The sequence below is a fragment of the Durio zibethinus genome, chromosome 26 (assembly GCF_047325235.1).
Source record: "Durio zibethinus cultivar Kanyao isolate XHJ-2024 chromosome 26, ASM4732523v1, whole genome shotgun sequence".
In the NCBI taxonomy this organism is placed as follows: domain Eukaryota; kingdom Viridiplantae; phylum Streptophyta; class Magnoliopsida; order Malvales; family Malvaceae; genus Durio; species Durio zibethinus.
Window position 1 is genome coordinate 4,566,937 of NC_143187.1, and position 18,233 is coordinate 4,585,169.

Genomic DNA, 18,233 nt, shown 5'->3' on the forward strand with positions numbered 1-18,233 from the left:
AGCTACCGAGTTTGTTCCAAAGGCTGTCCCTCCATATACGACGAAGACTTGATACAGAAGGCTCAGACTTCCATATATGGAGTAAGTCGACGAAGACTTCCGCATATGAAGTGAGGATACATTTGAACGTGTGTGGTGAGTTTGGTTTCGGTGAAATTAAAAATTTTGATAAATATAAAATTAATTATTATAATAATAAGATTAAAATTAGTATTTAAGATATATATTTGGATTTAAACGCGATAGTAAAAGTGAAATGAATTGTAATAAAAAAAATTATTATTAAAATATTAAATTAAAAATTATATATAATAAAAAATTTAAATTATTTAATGTTTATAAAATTAATAAATTATTAAAAAATTAAATTATTTTATGTCAAATAATAATTTATTATTAAATAATTAAAAATTAATAAAATAGTAAGATATTAGATAATCTTTTTATTATATTAAATTAATAAAATTATGTCTTAATATAAATATTAACAAAATTATTTTAAAATTTTTAAATAAAAAAGGTTAAAATATAAGTATAATTTTATTTTTATAATACAATTGTAAGAATAAAAAAGTAAATAAAATAAAATAAAATAAAACGATGCGTTTATTAACTGGATCTATGAGGCTCTAATTGGTCACTAGGGATCCTACATGTTTAAAATCCTCTCCACCGTGTTATTTTTGTTAGCCAAACACATGTACAGCACGATTGAAGGCACTAATCATGCCGCACCGAAACTAATCATTATTTCAAATGAGCCCTAAATCGACGAAGACTTGCAAGTCGAACTCTGAGACTTTTCCTTAAATCAAAAGAATGGACCTAATACGGGGCAAGCCGAGTAAGTAACCCCTACTCCAGGGAAAAGAATTTGTTAGAAAGGATTGTCACTTGGCAGAAACCTCCAAATATATCGAAATTGATTGTAGTGCTTCATTTGACAAATCTTCCAATGAAACTAATTTTGATGTGATATGCAGAAAGATATAGTTTGGGGACTTTGTGTGCCTTACAGCCTTGTTATAGCTAGGTTCATGTGACAAGCTAATTAGATGAATGGTAAAAAAAAAATAAAGCACTGAATATTTATCCTTCTAATTTTCTCTTCTAAGTTGGCAATTAATTAAGGGGATTTTCATTTGTAATATTTGTTGTAACGGTTTTGGGATCGCATGATATAAAAAGATTTTAAAATCGAAGTAAATGAGGGAAGTCACTACCAATCTTTGTTAGGGTGTGATTGGTCACCTAAAAGTTTATCTTTTTAATAAAACTATAAAAACGGGTTTAAAGTTTATCAAAAAGATAAATTTTGATCTATGAAAAATCAGATTAAGTCCGGAAGTCGATTACGTGTGGAGAAGGATTAGTACCCTTATAACGCTCATAAATTGGTACCATTTAATTATGTGTTATTTTCGGTGTTGAATAAAAATTGTTTTGACTTGAAATTTAATACTAATTCCCTTCGTTTTAAAAAATATTTTTGCTAAAATTTTTATTTAGAAACATTGAGAAAATCTTTAAGTTAAAAAAAAATTATTTTAAAATTCTCCAACATCTAGGCAGAATTTAGAATAACTCTTTTCGCTTAAGATTTAACACAACAATCCTCAAAATGAAATAACACTCTTTATAAAAAATTGTTGGTGACTCTCTAACATCTAGACAGAGTATCAATAATTATTTCTTTCGGAATATTATTTTTATTTTATCTTGTAATATCATAATTTTTTTAAAAGCATTATTCTTTTTTTTATTATAAAATATTTTATCATCAAATAGTAAAAAAAATTAAAGAGAGAATAATGCAAACAATTATCGATGATAACACGTTAACGTATGTATGCTAATGAATGTCATGCAAAATGAAATGCAATTTAAAAGTTAGATTCTTAAGTATAATGAGACCACCCCAACTCTCCAACATCTAGGCAGAGCTTAGGTGCGACGTTTATATTTAATATCCCAATTTACTATTATACTTTTTATTTATTAATCTTATTATTAATGCGAATTAAGAAATCATGTGAAAAGACTTAACGAAGTAAAATTTCCTAAATACCCCATCATCTAGGCGGCATTCGGGAACAAATTACTTCAAATGAAATTTTTACGCGTGTCCTTAGGATTTACAAGATATTTTGAATAAGGGCTTGAGTAGAGGTTTTGAAGATTTGGTTTTAAGGTTTAGAGGGTTTTAAGGCTTGAATTTTAGGATATGGAAGGTTTAGGATTTTGATTTTAGAGTTTGAAGATTTTAGGGTTTCGGTTTTAAAATTAAAGGTTTAGGATTTCGGATTTTGGGGAGGTTTTGGATTTTAGGGGTTTCGGATTTTATGATTTTAGATTTTAGGGGGTTTTGGATTTTAGGAGTTTTAGAAACCTAGGATTTTGAAAATTAAGAATTAGTGTTTAAGGTTTCATTTTTTTAAGAAAATACGAACATCTCTAAAAATCTCCAACATCTAGGCAGATTTTCGAAGCAAGTTCGATTTTAATGATTTTTAAAAACTAATTAAAATTTCTTATATATTTATTTTTATGAAAATTTATTAATAATAATTCTCCAACATCTAGGCAAAATTATTTTTTTAAGAAAATATTTTTTTATTCCCTCCAAACATCTAGGCAAGGAAAATAATAAAAATTATTATTTTTTGAGCATTTTAATATATTTTTTTAATTATTACTTGTTTTCATTTTTATTATTATTAAAATAATTGAATATTTATTCTAATAAATTTAAGAATTTATCATGCAAGAATAAATAAAAAAACTCAAAATAACAAAAATAATAATATAAAAAAATTTTAGAAAATTCAAAAAAAAGATTTTTTTTAACCTAAACCAGACCTGTCAACGATTCGGTCAATGCTAATCTGGATCGGTCTGATCGGTTCTGTGATTCAATTAACGATTTGGGCTAGCGGTCTACGGTTCGATCCGAGTCAAACCAGTTCAATTGGATCGATCAGCAGCTATTGGAAAAGCGGGTCCATAGGTCGAGTTGTGTAGATCCCGAGTTGGATCCGGGTCAATGCACGGATCCTCTTTGACCTAAAACGACGTCGTTTTGCTCTTTAGTTTTTTATATATAACTGAATTTTGTTCATTCTTTTTGTTTTTCAAAAAAAAAAAGAGAGGAGAGCTCTAGGGAGAGCTCCAGAGCTCTCTCGTCGTCCGGTCGTCGGTCGCCATCTGGGTCACCTTCGACATTCACTGTCGACGATTGCTGGTGATCGAAAAATACTAAAATACTCCTAGAAGCGCTCTTTAATGCGTTTTTCCTAGATCTGATCTTTTTTTTATCGAAAACAGCCCCGATCAACGTAAATCGGGGCTCAAAGTTTCTGTTTCCCTTTTTTTTTTTTTTTTGTTGAAATAAGATTGACGTGATTTTTTTTGCCTTCGCAGGTAGCTTTGGCACTGAGTTCCTCCCTGCGGGGAAGATTGTGTTTGTCTCTTTTTTTTGTTTCTATTTTTCTGTTTTCTATTTGTTTTTTCTTTGTGGTTGGTATGGGTTCTGTTTGGTGTTGCTGAAGGAAGATGTTTGGCGTGGTGTTTAGGGTTATTGAAGGAAGAGGTTTCGAAGTTTCGAGGATCTGTTCGAAGGTTTTTCGAAAGGGGTATGTTTTTTGTCTGAGAGTTTTTGAAAAGGGAGATCCGAAGGTTTTTTGAAAGGGGGGTCCGAGAGAGCCAAAGGAAAGAAGTTGGGGCTTTTTAAAGAGTTTAAAAGTGGAACAGGTGGTGGCTGTAGAATGGCTGTAGGCTGTAAGAGCATAGGCAGCTAGTGGTGGCTACAGGGTGGCTGGTCGGGGGCAGCAACAACGCCGTACACCAACCACCCTACTTTCTATTTTTTTTTCTTTTTCTTGTTTTCTCTTTCTTTTCTTTTTTTTAATAATTAATAATTAATAATTATTTTTTATTTAAAAAAATATTTATTATTATTATTTATTATTAATATTAAACTGAAATGAAAACAGTAGACCTGGACAAAATCGATATCTACAACTGCCCTTCTTTGCACATTACTGAGAATCAAGAATAGGGCAAAGACAATGACAACGATTTTGTCCGAAAGCAAATCATGGATTTTTTTTTTTTTACAGGTCAGGTCAAGTGATAAAGAAAATGACATCGTGAGTTGAAAAATAAAGAATCGATTAAGGTAACACCGAAAGTCGAATAATAAAGAAAGTGATCAGGATGATATCGCAAGTCAAAGAATAACAAGATCAGGATTGAACTTAGATTGAATCACAAGTCAAAAATAAGGAGACCGAGATTAAACCACGAGTAAGAGAAATACTGAGGATCATGATTAAACCACGAATCAGAGAATAAAGAGATCAGGATTAAACCACGAATCAGAGAATAAAGAGATCGGATTAAACCACGAATCAAAAAATGACGTTAACTTGGATTGAATCACAAGTCAAAAAATAAGAAGACCGGAAACAAACCACGAGTTAGAGGTTAACAACAACAATCGAGATTAAACTATGATTTTAAATTAAAGAGATCGAGATTGAACTGTCAATCGGAGAATAAAGAGACCGGGATTAAATCGCGAGTCAAAAAATGACGTTAACTTGGATTGAATCACAAGTCAAAAAATAAGAAGATCGAGAATAAACCACGAGTCAGGGATTAACAATAACAATCGAGATTAAACTATGATTTTAAATTAAAGAGATCGAGATTGAACCGAGAATCAAAGAATAAAGTGATCGGGATTAAATCATGAGTCAAAAAATAACAACAATCGAGATTAAACTACGATTTTAAATTAAAGAGATCAGAATTAAATCGCGAATCGATGAATAAAAAAATTGGGATTAAACCGTGAGTCAAAAAATGACGTTAACTTGGATTGAATCACAAGTCAAAAAATAAAAAGATCGGGAATAAACCATGAGTCATAGGTTAACAACAATCGAGATTAGACTACGATTTTAAATTAAAGAGATCGGGATTAAATCGTAAGTTAGAAAGATAAAAGAGACTGGGATTAAACCACAAGTTAGAAAGATAAAAGAGACTAGGATTAAATCATAAGTCAGAGAAATAATGAAATGATCGGGATTAAACCATGAGCCAAATATTGATGACGACTGAGATTGAACCGCAAGTTAGAGAGATAAAAGAGACTGGGATTAAATCACAAGTCAAATGTTAACGATGACTAGGATTGAACCGCAAGTCAAAAAATTATAGAAGTGATCGAGATTGAACTATGAGTCAAAGAAATATGACGACTGGACTAAACCACAAGTCAAAAAAATTAAGAATCGATTGGGAGAACATCGCGAATCAAAATTATGTTCGAAGGTCTTAGAAATTATGCTCGAAGGTCTTATAAAATTGATTGGGACAACACCTCAAGTCAAAAAATAAGAAATCGATCGGGATAACATCGCGAATCTAATTTATGCTCAAAGGTCTTAAAAATCATGCCCGGAGGTCTTACAGAATCAAATGGGATAACACCACAAGTCGAAAGATAAAGAATCGATCGGGATAACATCGCGAATCGAAATTATGCCCGGAGGTCTTAGAAATCATGCTTGAAGGACTTACAAAATCGACTGGGATAACATCACAAGTCGAAAGATAAAGAATTGATCGAGATAACACCGCGAATCAAAATTATACCCTGAGGTCTTACAGAATTGACCGGGATAACACTGTAAGTTAGAAATAAAAATCGATCGGGATAACACCGCGAATCAAAATTATGCCCGAAGGTCTTACAGAATCGATTGGGATAACATTTTGAGTCGAAAGATAAGAAATCGATTGGGATAACACCGTGAATCGAAATTATGCTCGGAGGTCTTAAAAATCATGCCTGGAGGTCTTATAGAATCGACTGGGATAATACCACAAGTCGAAAGATAAAGAATCAATCAGGATAATACCGTGAATCAAAATTATGCCCGGAGGTCTTACAAATCTCAAAATCTTTGAATGTTCCTCTTAATCAGAGGCAATGAAACTTTAAAAATTTAAAAATCTTTTACTTAAAAGTCTTAAAATTTATGCCTGGAGGTCTTAGAGATTATGCCCGGAGGTCTTACAAATCTCAAAATCTTTGAATACTCCTCATAAACAGAGGTAATGAAACTTTAAAAATTTAAAAATTTAAAAATCTTTTACTTAAACATGGCTTTCGCCTGATCAGAGATTTTTAAGACTCTAAAGGTCTTTTCTGAGGAAGATTTCCTCTAAACAGAGGCTTTCAAAATCTTGATTGAAATTGGTTCCTTTTAAACAGAGGCTTTGAAATTTTGATTAAGAACGGTTCCTCTTAAACAGAGACTTTAAAACTTTAAAAACATGCCCTTTTTTTTTTGTTTTTAATACTTACAAAGTTGATAAATGCAAACGTGATACAAATGTCTATTATCATCAAATGATGCTGATGGAAATGTCGATGCAAATGTCAATGCCAACGTAAGAATGCAAATGCTTGATACATTTGACTTTTTCACAATACAAATGACAATATTTTTTTCATGTAGATGCCCCTACAAATAAATTTTCTTAGGATGTAGATGCCATGATGTAAACACAAATTCTTCTTATGGTGTGAATGCAAATGTCTTATACAAATGCCAATGCAAGTGATGCAAATACGAATGTCTTTCTTGTAATGCAGATGCAAGCGATGCAAATGCAAAGACTCTTCTTGTCTTTTTTTTTTTTGAAAAATTTTTGTTTAAATTTTCATTGTTTCAATTTCACCAAAAAAAATGATCTCAGTATTATGTACAAAATACTCAAATAATCTTGAAAATTTTTAAAAGTGATCAAAAATTACCCCATATAAAGTATCTTCGTAATTAATGAAAAATTTAAAACTTAAGACTTTCGAATCTTTTAGAAATTGATGACTACTATTTAAAAAGCATATGGATGATAGGGTAATTGACAATTCAACTCCTTTCACTGGTGGGCATATCTAATGGAAAGCTCGACGAGGGTTGCAAGGATTTTTCTTGGGCTCCAAAAGAGATAATTTTTTTTCAAAACACTTTTCTATTATTGAAAATGTGATACTTCAATGTGAGTCAAAACTAGCCATTACTTTCCAAACAAGATTTGAAAAGAGGATAAGGCTGGTTTTTTTTTTTTTTTTTTAAAGGTCTTTAATAGGTACTGATCTTTCAAAAGGCTTTGCATCGAGATTTTTTATTTTGGATAGAACTTTAGAACTCTGAAATTCATTTTGAGGCCTCAAAAAGGACTTTAGCTCTAAACTGCCCTTGTAGGGTTTTCACCTTAGAGCTATATTTTTTGTCAATGAAGAAATCAATAAGTATATATAAATTCAAAGACATTGCTCTTCAATCCAAGTGTCAACATTTGATTAAAATAGACTTTTCAATATGTGTAATGTAGGCCAAGGTTAGGGGTTCTGAAAGAATGGATAAACAGGCTCAAAATATGTTATTCAGGATAATTAGGCTAAGGATCCTGATGAGTATTCTCTAACTTTCTTCCTTTGCCCCCCCTTTTTTTGAAACATTTGGCTTTAATTTTAGTAACTTTACTCACCTTTTTTTTTTTGCCTTGAATTCTCATTTTCAAGGTACATATTTTCTTTTTTTTTCTTTTTTTGATTTGATTTTTTTTTAATTCTAATTGAAGCTTCATATTCTTATCTCTAAGGTTTCTTTGTTTTGCCTTAGAAATGCCTGACTTTATCTTTGGCTGTTCACTTTCTTGAATCTTAAGATTTCAATTGAAGCCTTGTTGACTTTTTACCCCAGATTTTTACCTCCAAAGGGCATGTTAGACGCTTTCAATATCGGATACTTTTCTTGAAGTTAATCTTGAATGTAACCTAATTTTGCCCCCTAATATAGAAAATGATCCTTAGCTAGGGTTTATTTTGGAACAAAAAATTTAATGGGTAGCAAATAGATAATTTTTATATACGAGAAGGATAGAGAAAGATGGTCATTCATCATTTCAAATATGATCACTTGTTTAAAAGAACAAATCATTGAAGATGTTTTTTTTTTTATGCTTTTTTTTTTTTTTTTTTTTTTGTGATGCCCTATCTTTTTTTACTCAAGGTTCTAATGACAATCAAGTCGTATAGGATTGATCGCATAGTTCAAAAAGGCTCTTTAGGCTTCAAAATTTTTTTGACTTTTTTTTTTTTGTAAAAAGAAGAGAAAAGGTATAAATGTATGAAACAAATTATCTTAGGCAGAAAGGGATTATTTTTTCTTTTCCTCAATGTACCTTAAGACATGAAATAAAGGTTATTTAAGAGAGAAAGAAAGAAAAAATTCAGGTATTTTTGTGTCTATGATCATGGTAAAATTTTGACACACATTGAATTACCAATTGAAAATTTGAAAGAGTATATGATTTTTGAAATTCAAAATAAATTTTTAAAATTAATCTCTTTTGTTCTTTACTCAAGAAAAGATTATCGACCATTTAAGGTATGAACTCAAACTCACATTTTTTGAAAGGTTATGGTTGACGAGTCCAATCATTTGAGTGATTAGGGTCATGAAAGTATTTGAAAATGTGTGGAAGTATTTGATGAGCTTTTTTCTAATAGTAATCATCATTTTCCTTAAGAATCCTTCCATATTTATTGCAAAATAAAACTTTTTTTCTTTTTTTTTTTTGCTTTTTTTTTTGAACTCTTGAAAGTTACTTATGTGGGACTTTTATTCAAACAAATGCACAAAGAAAAATTTTCATGAAAAAGATCTAAAGTAATCAATTCTTCCAAAATAAGTTAAATAACTCCTAAGGATACTATGCACATGTCATACATACATAGTAAAAAATAAAAAATAAATCATCTTATCCTGATTTTCAAAACTTGACACCTCCCTCTTCATCTCAACTTCTTACATTTGACAATTGGATGGAGTCAACAACTTTCATTGTTCTATTACCTCCAGAGTTAGAATACCATTCTTGATAAGATATTCAACCTTTTTTTTCAACCGTCTGTATTTTTTAGTTGAGTGGCCAATTTCCCCCATATGGTAATCATACTTGTTATTGGGATCATAACTCCTTACTGATGGATTTGGTGTTATTTTTAGAGACACAGAAGTGAGCTATCGACCTTCTATTAGCAAAGGCAAAATGTGAGAAATAGGGATGGGTAATTTCTCTTGATCATTCCTTGGTCTCTTTCGATTCTTTGTTGGTTGGGTGGTAGGTTCAAATGTAGGAATAGGATCATGAATGACCATTTGAGGATGGGAATTTACTGAAAAGCTCAAATGTTGGCTTGGTTGGCAAAGATATGAGTTTTGAGAGATATGGCTTATGGTAGGGTGACGAGGTTTATAAACAGGATAAGGATCATACGGGATAAAACGATTAGGTAGATACCTTTTCATCGTGACTGCTTGCACCTCTCATTTATTCTTTTTTGATGTACTTTTCTCTTCAACATTTGTCACCTCTTTTAACTTAATTCTGCCACTTTTAATTACATTTTTTATAATTTCATCAGAAATCACCATGTCCAAAAAGTTTTTAGAGACATTTCCAATCATTCTTTCTCAAAAATTTGATGAAGGCATATTCACAATCATTATTTTTTTTACAAGCTCTTTTAGACATCCAATTATTAAAAGTGGACAGAGGCATCAATTCATAAAAATTCAGGCCAAAAAAAGTTTTCATTCATTCCCAAAAGTACCAAGTTTATACATCACGAATCATTCTAGGGCTGGGGCTAAAAAGTGCTAGACCTATTCTTACTCCCTCTTGTTTCACCTAAGAAATCTAAAAATAGTTGACTATAATTGCTGGGAAGGATAACCCTTTGCTTTAAAAGTTTTTTATTCATCATCTTGACCAACCTTACTGTTGTCTACAGCACTGTCTATTCTAGTGGCATGGATCAATAAAGGGTTCTTGTGAACAATTAGCTTCATTTTGACGTCAAAACCTAGATATCTGACTTTTATTAGTCCCTGCACCCTATGCTTCAAAGTTATGCAATCTTTCAGAGAATGACCCATAACACTAAAATGGTATTCACATTGGGCATTAGGGTTATACCATTTAGGGAAAGGTGATTTACGAGGTTTAACAGAGATAGGGGCAATGAGGTAGTTCCCTAAAAGCAGCGAGTATAACTCTGTGTAGAACATAGGTATTGGATCAATAGGAGCTTTTCCTTTAGGGTTGCTAGAGTTTTTCTGTCTTATAGTTGGTTTGCTTTGCTGAAAAGATGGTGGTATGGTTGGTCTTGAGGTGAATTGAAAAGCTCTGGGTTGAAGATTGGGTTGATAAAGTGGTGACAGGATAGCATACTAAACAAGTGATTGTGAAATGTGAGATAGTGGACATGGATTCATGTGTGAAATTTTTGAAGGTCGCATGATATTTGGGGGTTTAATCCTAGGTGCTTGGAAATAAGGTTGAAAATGGTCATAAGAAAGATTTGGGTGCGAGTTTGGACTCATGATAGTTTGTGAAGGTTGTTTGAAGCCAGCTGACTTATTCTTGGAAATCAAACTTTTGAGCTCAGTCATTTGCATGGCTAGTTCACCCATTCCTCTCTTGAGTTCGCCCAAACCTTAGTCATTGTTCAAATCACCCAATGCTTTAGTATGCTCTGGCAGAGTGTTGAAACTAATGGGAGCCAATTGACCTTGACTTGACGGAAGTGACAATGGTCTTTGAGGAGGAACAAACTCAACTCCATCACTACCTCTAACCATTTCTATCAATTGAGCCATCTATTGTTTCATCTCTCGAAGCTCAAGCCATAATTCCTCTTTATTCAACTTCAAAGCACTAATCATTACTTCCAATTGATCTCTCATTTTCGTCACTCTGATTCCCACTAAGACAGACATTTTATTCCATGACTTAGATAAAAAAATTCTAGATTACTACCCTTATTGAATGAATATCACAAAAATAATGACACACGAAGTATGAATACATGAATATGATGGCTAAAGAATATCATGAAATGCATATATGCCTATGACAATGGATTTTTATATGTACAATGACCCAAATAAAAATTTTCGTCAACCATGAATGTGTATGCAAGGAATATAGTGTTATATTACAGGGATAGTGGGATATGAAATGCCATGTATGTTCTATACGACCTTATTATTCATGAATCTATATGCATGAAATGCAATGACATATTTACATGAATGGTGAGATGTATTCTTATGACTAATGCAACATACTTGTATGAAATGCACGGACCTATTGTATGTATGAGATATGTATGTATGAAATGCAATGCATGTGTTATGCTAGCTTAATAAGGTAAACACTGCCTTAAGATACATAACGAGATAGAATGCATGCACTATTTATCAAGAAGTGCATGGGACGCATGTGTATGGAGTAAAATGCATGTGATACCTATTGATATGGATGGGATGAAATGCATGTATTATCCTATTATGATGCGCATGGGATGAGATACATGTATTATTTATTACGATGTATGAAATGCTAATCTTTGAAAATGTTTTTTTGCCCTTTTTTTTTTCAATGATTGACCTAAAATAAATACCACATATTCAAATATAATGCACACAATCAAAGAATATAAAAAATGAAAAAAAATAAAAAGACTCAAGAATTCAAAACAAACAAGTAAGAGAAATAATATAACAACCATACAACAAAATAATATAACGTATAATGTCTTAATTTTTGGTAATTTTCTAAAAAAGTGGCATGACTCTATCCTAGGCAGGCTTCCCTAAGGTTTACTGTATGCTGAGTGAAGATTTGTTCATTTAAAGGTTCCCAAATTATTCCTCACTAACATCCATATTGGACTAGTAAGGAACCTCGATCCTTACACATTACAGGCTACAAACGGAAAGGATTCAATTTGAGTGGAAGTGTTTCACTAGCAAATACGAAGGTTATCACCTCACGAGAGCATAGCTACTTCACTTCCTCCTAAAAGGGATAGAGCCCAGGTATAGAGCTCATGCATGTGAGCGAATATGCAAAGTGTGTGTAAAGCAATGTATTAATTAAAAATAAATAAAACAAAAAAACAAAATCAAAATAATAACTATCATGCAATTTATTCTGTTTATTAACTTGTATATATATATTTTTGAAAAATTAAAACAAAGGGAATTAAACTAAATATTAAATAAAACCAATTAAATCCAACCATTGCTAATAGCGCATAATTAAAATTTTGGCCTGACTCTCAAATGTCCCCAGTAGAGTCGCCAAGCTATCGTAACGGTTTTGGGACTGCCTGGAGTAAAAGGGTTTTAAAATCGAAGTAAATGAGGGAAGTCGCCATCAATCTTTGTTAGGGTGTGATTGGCCACCCAAAGTTTATCTTTTTAATAAAATTATAAAAACGGGTTTAAAGTTTATCAAAAAGATAAATTTTGATCTACAAAAAATTAGGTTAGGTCCTGGAGTCGATTACGTTTGGGGAAGGATTAGCACCCCCACAATGCCCATAAATTTGTACCATTTAATTATGCGATATTTTCGGTGTTGAATAAAAATGGTTTTGACTTGAAATTTAATACCAATTCCCTTCCTTTTAAAAAATATTTTTGCTAAAATTTTTATTTAGAAACATTGAGAAAATCTTTAAGTTAAAAAAAATTGTCTTAAAATTCTCCAACATCTAGGCAAAATTTAGAATAACTCTTTTCACTTAAGATTTAACACAACAATCCTCAAAATAAAATAACACTCTTTATAAAAAATTATTGGTGACTCTCTAACATCTAGGCAGAGTACCAATAATTATTTCTTTCGGAATGTTATTTTTATTTTATCTTGTAATGTCACAATTTTTTTAAAAAGTATTATTTTTTTATTATAAAATATTTTATCATTAAATAGTAAATAAAAATTAAAGAGAGAATAATGTAGACAATTATCGATGATAACACGTTAATGTATGTATGCTAATGAATTTCATGTAAAATGAAATGCAATTTAAAAGTTGGATTCTTAAGTATAATGAGACCACCCCGACTCTTCAATATCTAGGCAGAGCTTAGGTGCAACTGTTTATATTTAAGATCTCAATTTACTATTATATTTTTTATTTATTAATTTTATTATTAATACGAATTAAGAAATCGTGTGAAAAGACTTAACGGAGTAAAATTTCTTAAATACCCCATCATCTAGGCGACGTTCGGGAACAAATTGCTTCAAAGAGAATTTTCACATGTGTCCTTAGGATTTACAGGATATTTTGAATAAGGGCTTGAGCAGAGGTTTTGAAGGTTTGGTTTTAAGGTTTAGAGGGTTTTAAGGCTTGAATTTTATGATATGAAAGGTTTAGGGTTTTGATTTTAGAGTTTAAAGATTTTAGGGGTTTCGAATTTTAGGGGTTTGGATTTAAGAGATTTTGGATTTTTAGGGGTTTCGGATTTTATGATTTTGGACTTTAGGGGGTTTTGGATTTTAAGGGTTTTAGAAACCTAGGATTTTGAAAATTAAGAATTAGTGTTTAAGGTTTTATTTTTTTAAGAAAATACGAATATCTCTAAAAATCCTCAGCATCTAGGCGGATTTTCGAAGCAAGTTCGATTTTAATAATTTTTGAAAACTAATTAAAATTTTCTTATATATTTATTTTTATGAAAATTTATTAATAATAATTCTTCAACATCTAGGCGAAATTATTTTTTTAAGAAAATATTTTTTTATTCCCTCCAACATCTAGGCAGGGAAAATAATAAAAATTATTATTATTATTTTGACCATTTTTAATTATTACTTGTTTTCAATTTTATTATTATTAAAACAATTAAATATTTATTCTAACAAATTTAAGAATTTAACATGCAAGAATAAATAAAAAAACTCAAAATAACAAAAATAATAATATAAAAAATTCAAAAAAAAAATTTTTTTTACTTGAACCGGTCCGATCAACGTTGGTCTGGATCGATCTGACTGGTTCTGCGGTTTAGTCAACGGTTCAAGTTAACGGTCTACAATTCAATCCAGGTCAAACCGATTCAATTGGGCCGGCCAGCAGCTGTTGGAAGAGCGGGTCCACAGGTCGGGTTACACAGATCTCGGGTAGGATCCGGGTCAACATGCGGATCCTCTTTGGCCTAAAACAACATCGTTTTACTCCTTAGTCTTTTATATATAACTGAAAAAAAAATTTTGTTTGTTCTTTTTGTTTTTTAGAAAAAAAATGGGGGGGAGAGCTCTAGAGCTCTCTCGCCGTCCGGTCGTCGGACCGTCGTGCCGGCCGTCGTCTGGGTCACCGTTGGCGGTAGCTTCCGGCGGTCACCGACAATCGAAAAATGCCAAAATCTCCCAAAAGTGGTCTTCAATGCATTTTTCCTAGATCTGACCTTTTTTATGTCGAAAACAGCCCCGATCAGTATAGATCGGAGCTCAAAGTTTCTGTTTCTCTTTTTTTCTTTTTTTCTTTTTTTGTTTTGTTTTGTTGAAACAAGACTGACGTAATTTTTTTTTGCTTTCGCAGGTAGCTTTGGCGTTGGGTTTTTCCCTGCAGGGAAGACTGTGTTTGTCTCTTTTTTTATGTTTTTATTTTTCTGTTTGTTTTTTTTTGTGGTTGGTGTGGGTTCTGTTTGGGGTTGCTGAAGGAAGATGTTTGGCTTGGTGTTTGAGGTTGTTGAAGGAAGAGGTTTGGAGGTCTCGAAGATCTGTTTGAAGGTTTTTCGAGAGGGGTATGTTCTTTGTCTGAGAGTTTTCGAAAAGGGAGGTCCGAGAGAGTCAAGGGAAAGAAGTTGGAGGTTTTTAATGAGTTCAAAAGTGGAACAGGTGGTGGCTGTAGGCTGTAGGAGCGTGGACAGCTAGTGGTGGCTGCAGGGTGGCTGGTCGGGGGCGGCAGCAACACCGTACACTAGCCACCCTACTTTTTTTTTCTTTTTCCTGTTTTCTCTTTCTTTTCTTTTTTTTAATAATTAATAATAATTATTTTTTATTTAAAAAAATATATTATTATTATTATTAATTATTAATATTAAACTAAAATGAAAACAGTATATCCGGACAAAACTGGTATCTACAATATTATTATCTATTTTGAAGAGACTATAATGGAATATATATACCAATACTCTTATATACTAATGAAATAATAAAAAAAAAAAGAAGAAAAAGATGGTAAAATTTTATATTGACTTTTGAGTGGAATTTCTAAATCATGATAAGCCAAGTGATTTAATGCGAAATTTATATTTTGTTTGATTATTCAATGAAATTTTGTCATATTATAAGAAAACACTAATAGAACGTAGAGACAAAAGTATATAGTCAAATATAGCAAATAGCATTACTTTGGCAACAAAAAAATAAATTTAGACTTTTAAAAAAGAAATAATATAGATGACATAAAAAAGAATTATTTATTTTTCACATAACAAAAACTAACGAAATAATTAATATTTTTAACTAAATATTTATTAATAATAAACTTGTTCAAAAAAGGAAGATAGAGAGACAAACTTGCAAAAAAAAAAAAAAAAGGAAAATGTTAAATTTGGAATCCTAATTTAATGGAGTAGTAAATTTGACTGATTTGACTTTGAAGCGCAACTGTTGAATATGATTTTGTGTTGGATGAGGCCTGCTTTTTTTGGTTTAAATGGGCAAAACTAGTCTGGTCCAAGTCCAACCGTCGCTTCAATTGGGGATCGTAATGGAAACTTAAGGGGCCTTGGCCCTCCCCCAAATATTTGAAACCACTTTTGACATGTATATATATTTATATTAAATACATTTAAATTGGCCTTCTAACCAAAAAAAATATTGTTAATTTTATTATTTTTTGTTTTTTATAAATTAATGTTATGTATTATAATTTAAGAGATATTTAAATCACATTTATATTTATTTATTTATTATATCCAACAATTATTATTTATAAATTTTCACATTTATATTTGTTAATTATTTTTTTTCATATACTTTTTATTTTTATTTTTATTTTAGATCTTTTATCACATGTTATAATTCCTTTTTCAACAAAAACATCATATTTGAACTACTTTACAAAAGGACAGAAAAACGCCAAACTTCTAGTTTTAAAATTTCATCTTCATTATTTTAGAAGTATATTTAGTTTTCTTGTTTTGATAAAATATTTAATAATTGATTTATTCATACTTTTTTATTTCACTTTTAAATTATCAAAAAAATTCAGTATAATTAGCAATTCAACAATTAATTGTAAATTTTGTTATTATTAAAAGTATAATGTTGTCATAGTAATATTTTTATTTTATAATTTTATACTCTTATCATGTTTTTATTAGTATATTGTTTGTCTATATATATATATATATATATATATAATATTAATAAGTATGATAAAGTACATCTTAAAAAAGAGATAGACTATATTATATAATATTAGTTGATTCTTTTTAAATTATATATCAAGATCCGTCATTGTGATACTTCATCAATTCATATAAATATTAATTTTGAAATTAACAAAGACGTTTGAGAATTGCATGCTGATCTTGTAGGTTTACTGCAAAAGGATGTTTCTGTTTGATATATGTTTTGCCATTGTTGAGTTGTTTTGGCTTTCTTCTTTTGAATTGATCAAAAAATAAATTTTTAAAAAAAAAAAAAAAAAAAAACTAGAAGGAAGCTACATACAAAATTTAGGCGATAATAATAGTAAATTTTAGGCCCGCTTGATTGTGATAAAATATATATATATATATATATGTATATATAAAATTTAAGCAAGACTTTGGATTCCAAATTTTTTGGTTTCGAATTTTAAATCTTCAATTCCGGAATCAACCTTAGTAGCATTGAATTAACAATTCATTCTATATTTGAGAAAGCCACTAAGCAAGAAGCAAAAATACATTGAAATCACGTCCCAGTGGGATGAAAAAGTGGGCATCCTATGTAAATTATTTAGTTACTAATTGGGTATCCGAAGCAACTGAATTTCAGTTATGTATCTCAAGGAGATCCCATTTGGGAGGGTTGAGATTGAGCAGAAGCGCAACCGCATCTACAACAGGCGTGGCCTGGTGGTGGAGGCGCGCAACAAACACAAGCTGGACATAGAGGTCGTGAAGGAGCTGCAAACATTGTATATCATTATCAACGTTAAAATCAAAATCGCAAAACAAATTGCTCACAATATTGAAGGTCAGGAATTAATATAAAATCTAGTGGTTTACCTGGAGACGTTCGAGCTGCAGCACAGGGTGGCATGGGCGATAAAACCAGAGAGAAAATGACGAGTGTTATCAGAACAGACCTTGGGTACTCCCCTGCCATAGCCAATTAAGTTCAAACAGTAATGTAACAGATCTGGTGATACAAATTAAGAGGTACATGTCAAGCATATTTATACTGTTCTTAAAAAGTGTTAGATGGATGAGAAAGCCTGAAACTTCAAACCATTTTTTCCCTCTATTCTGTTAATTTATTACCAATTTTCCAGTCAATGTCGTGACTTGACCTAATATTCAAAGTTGTATTTTTTTTTTAGGCATTAATAATTTTCCTAATTTTTTTATTACAAATTCAATGAAGACTAATAAATTAGCTTGACTGAGCTTAAATTCCACCCATTTTAGTTTTTCTTGAAGCTGTAGTTTTCCAAAAGTCAGAAATTCCCATTGTATTTTATTTTTATGATTTTCGAGTCAAGTATTATTTTTTTTAACTATTCAAGAGAGAGGTAGGAAAAGAGAAATAGTAATGGATGATGGCCAGTGGGGAAAAAAAAAAAAAAAAAACAAAGTCGTTTGTTGCTGAGGGAGAGCCAGATAAATGTTCAAGAAACCTACAGCTGAATGACTTTAGCAATTTAAATCCCACCACTTAAATTATGAATAGGATTGGGTGTGTTTTTTCAACTTGTTTTTATAAATCATTTTAAAAAATTTCAATTAAAAACTATAAAAATGTTTAGCTACTCGGTTATAAGTCATTTTTTTAACAAAAGAAATCAAAATCTAAACAAATTGCAAAAATAGAATTTGAAAGCACTAAGTACCATTCAAAGCGATGTGAAAATCTATCTTTTAAGAGATAAAGATAAATCATTTGGATTAAATCTTAAATTAAATAATTATTTAGTTATTTTAATCTTGTATTCTTTCTTTTTAATTATTTATTCTTTTTATAACTTTTACAAACTGAAAAAGAATGGATCAACTTAGACTTTTATAAATTTTTTTAATTTTACACTTTTTCTAATCATTAATTTTAATAAATAAAAAAATAAA

At 30.6% G+C, this 18,233-nt stretch overlaps 1 long non-coding RNA gene across 1 annotated transcript; it reads right to left on the reverse strand.

The window, feature by feature from the left end:
- Positions 1–16,731: 16,731 nt before the first annotated feature.
- Positions 16,732–17,364, reverse strand: LOC149511242 (uncharacterized). The gene is made up of 2 exons (XR_016334393.1): positions 17,178–17,364; positions 16,732–17,075 (listed from the first exon to the last, which is right to left on the reverse strand). It is a non-coding gene; the product is annotated as an uncharacterized LOC149511242 (long non-coding RNA).
- Positions 17,365–18,233: the final 869 nt, after the last annotated feature.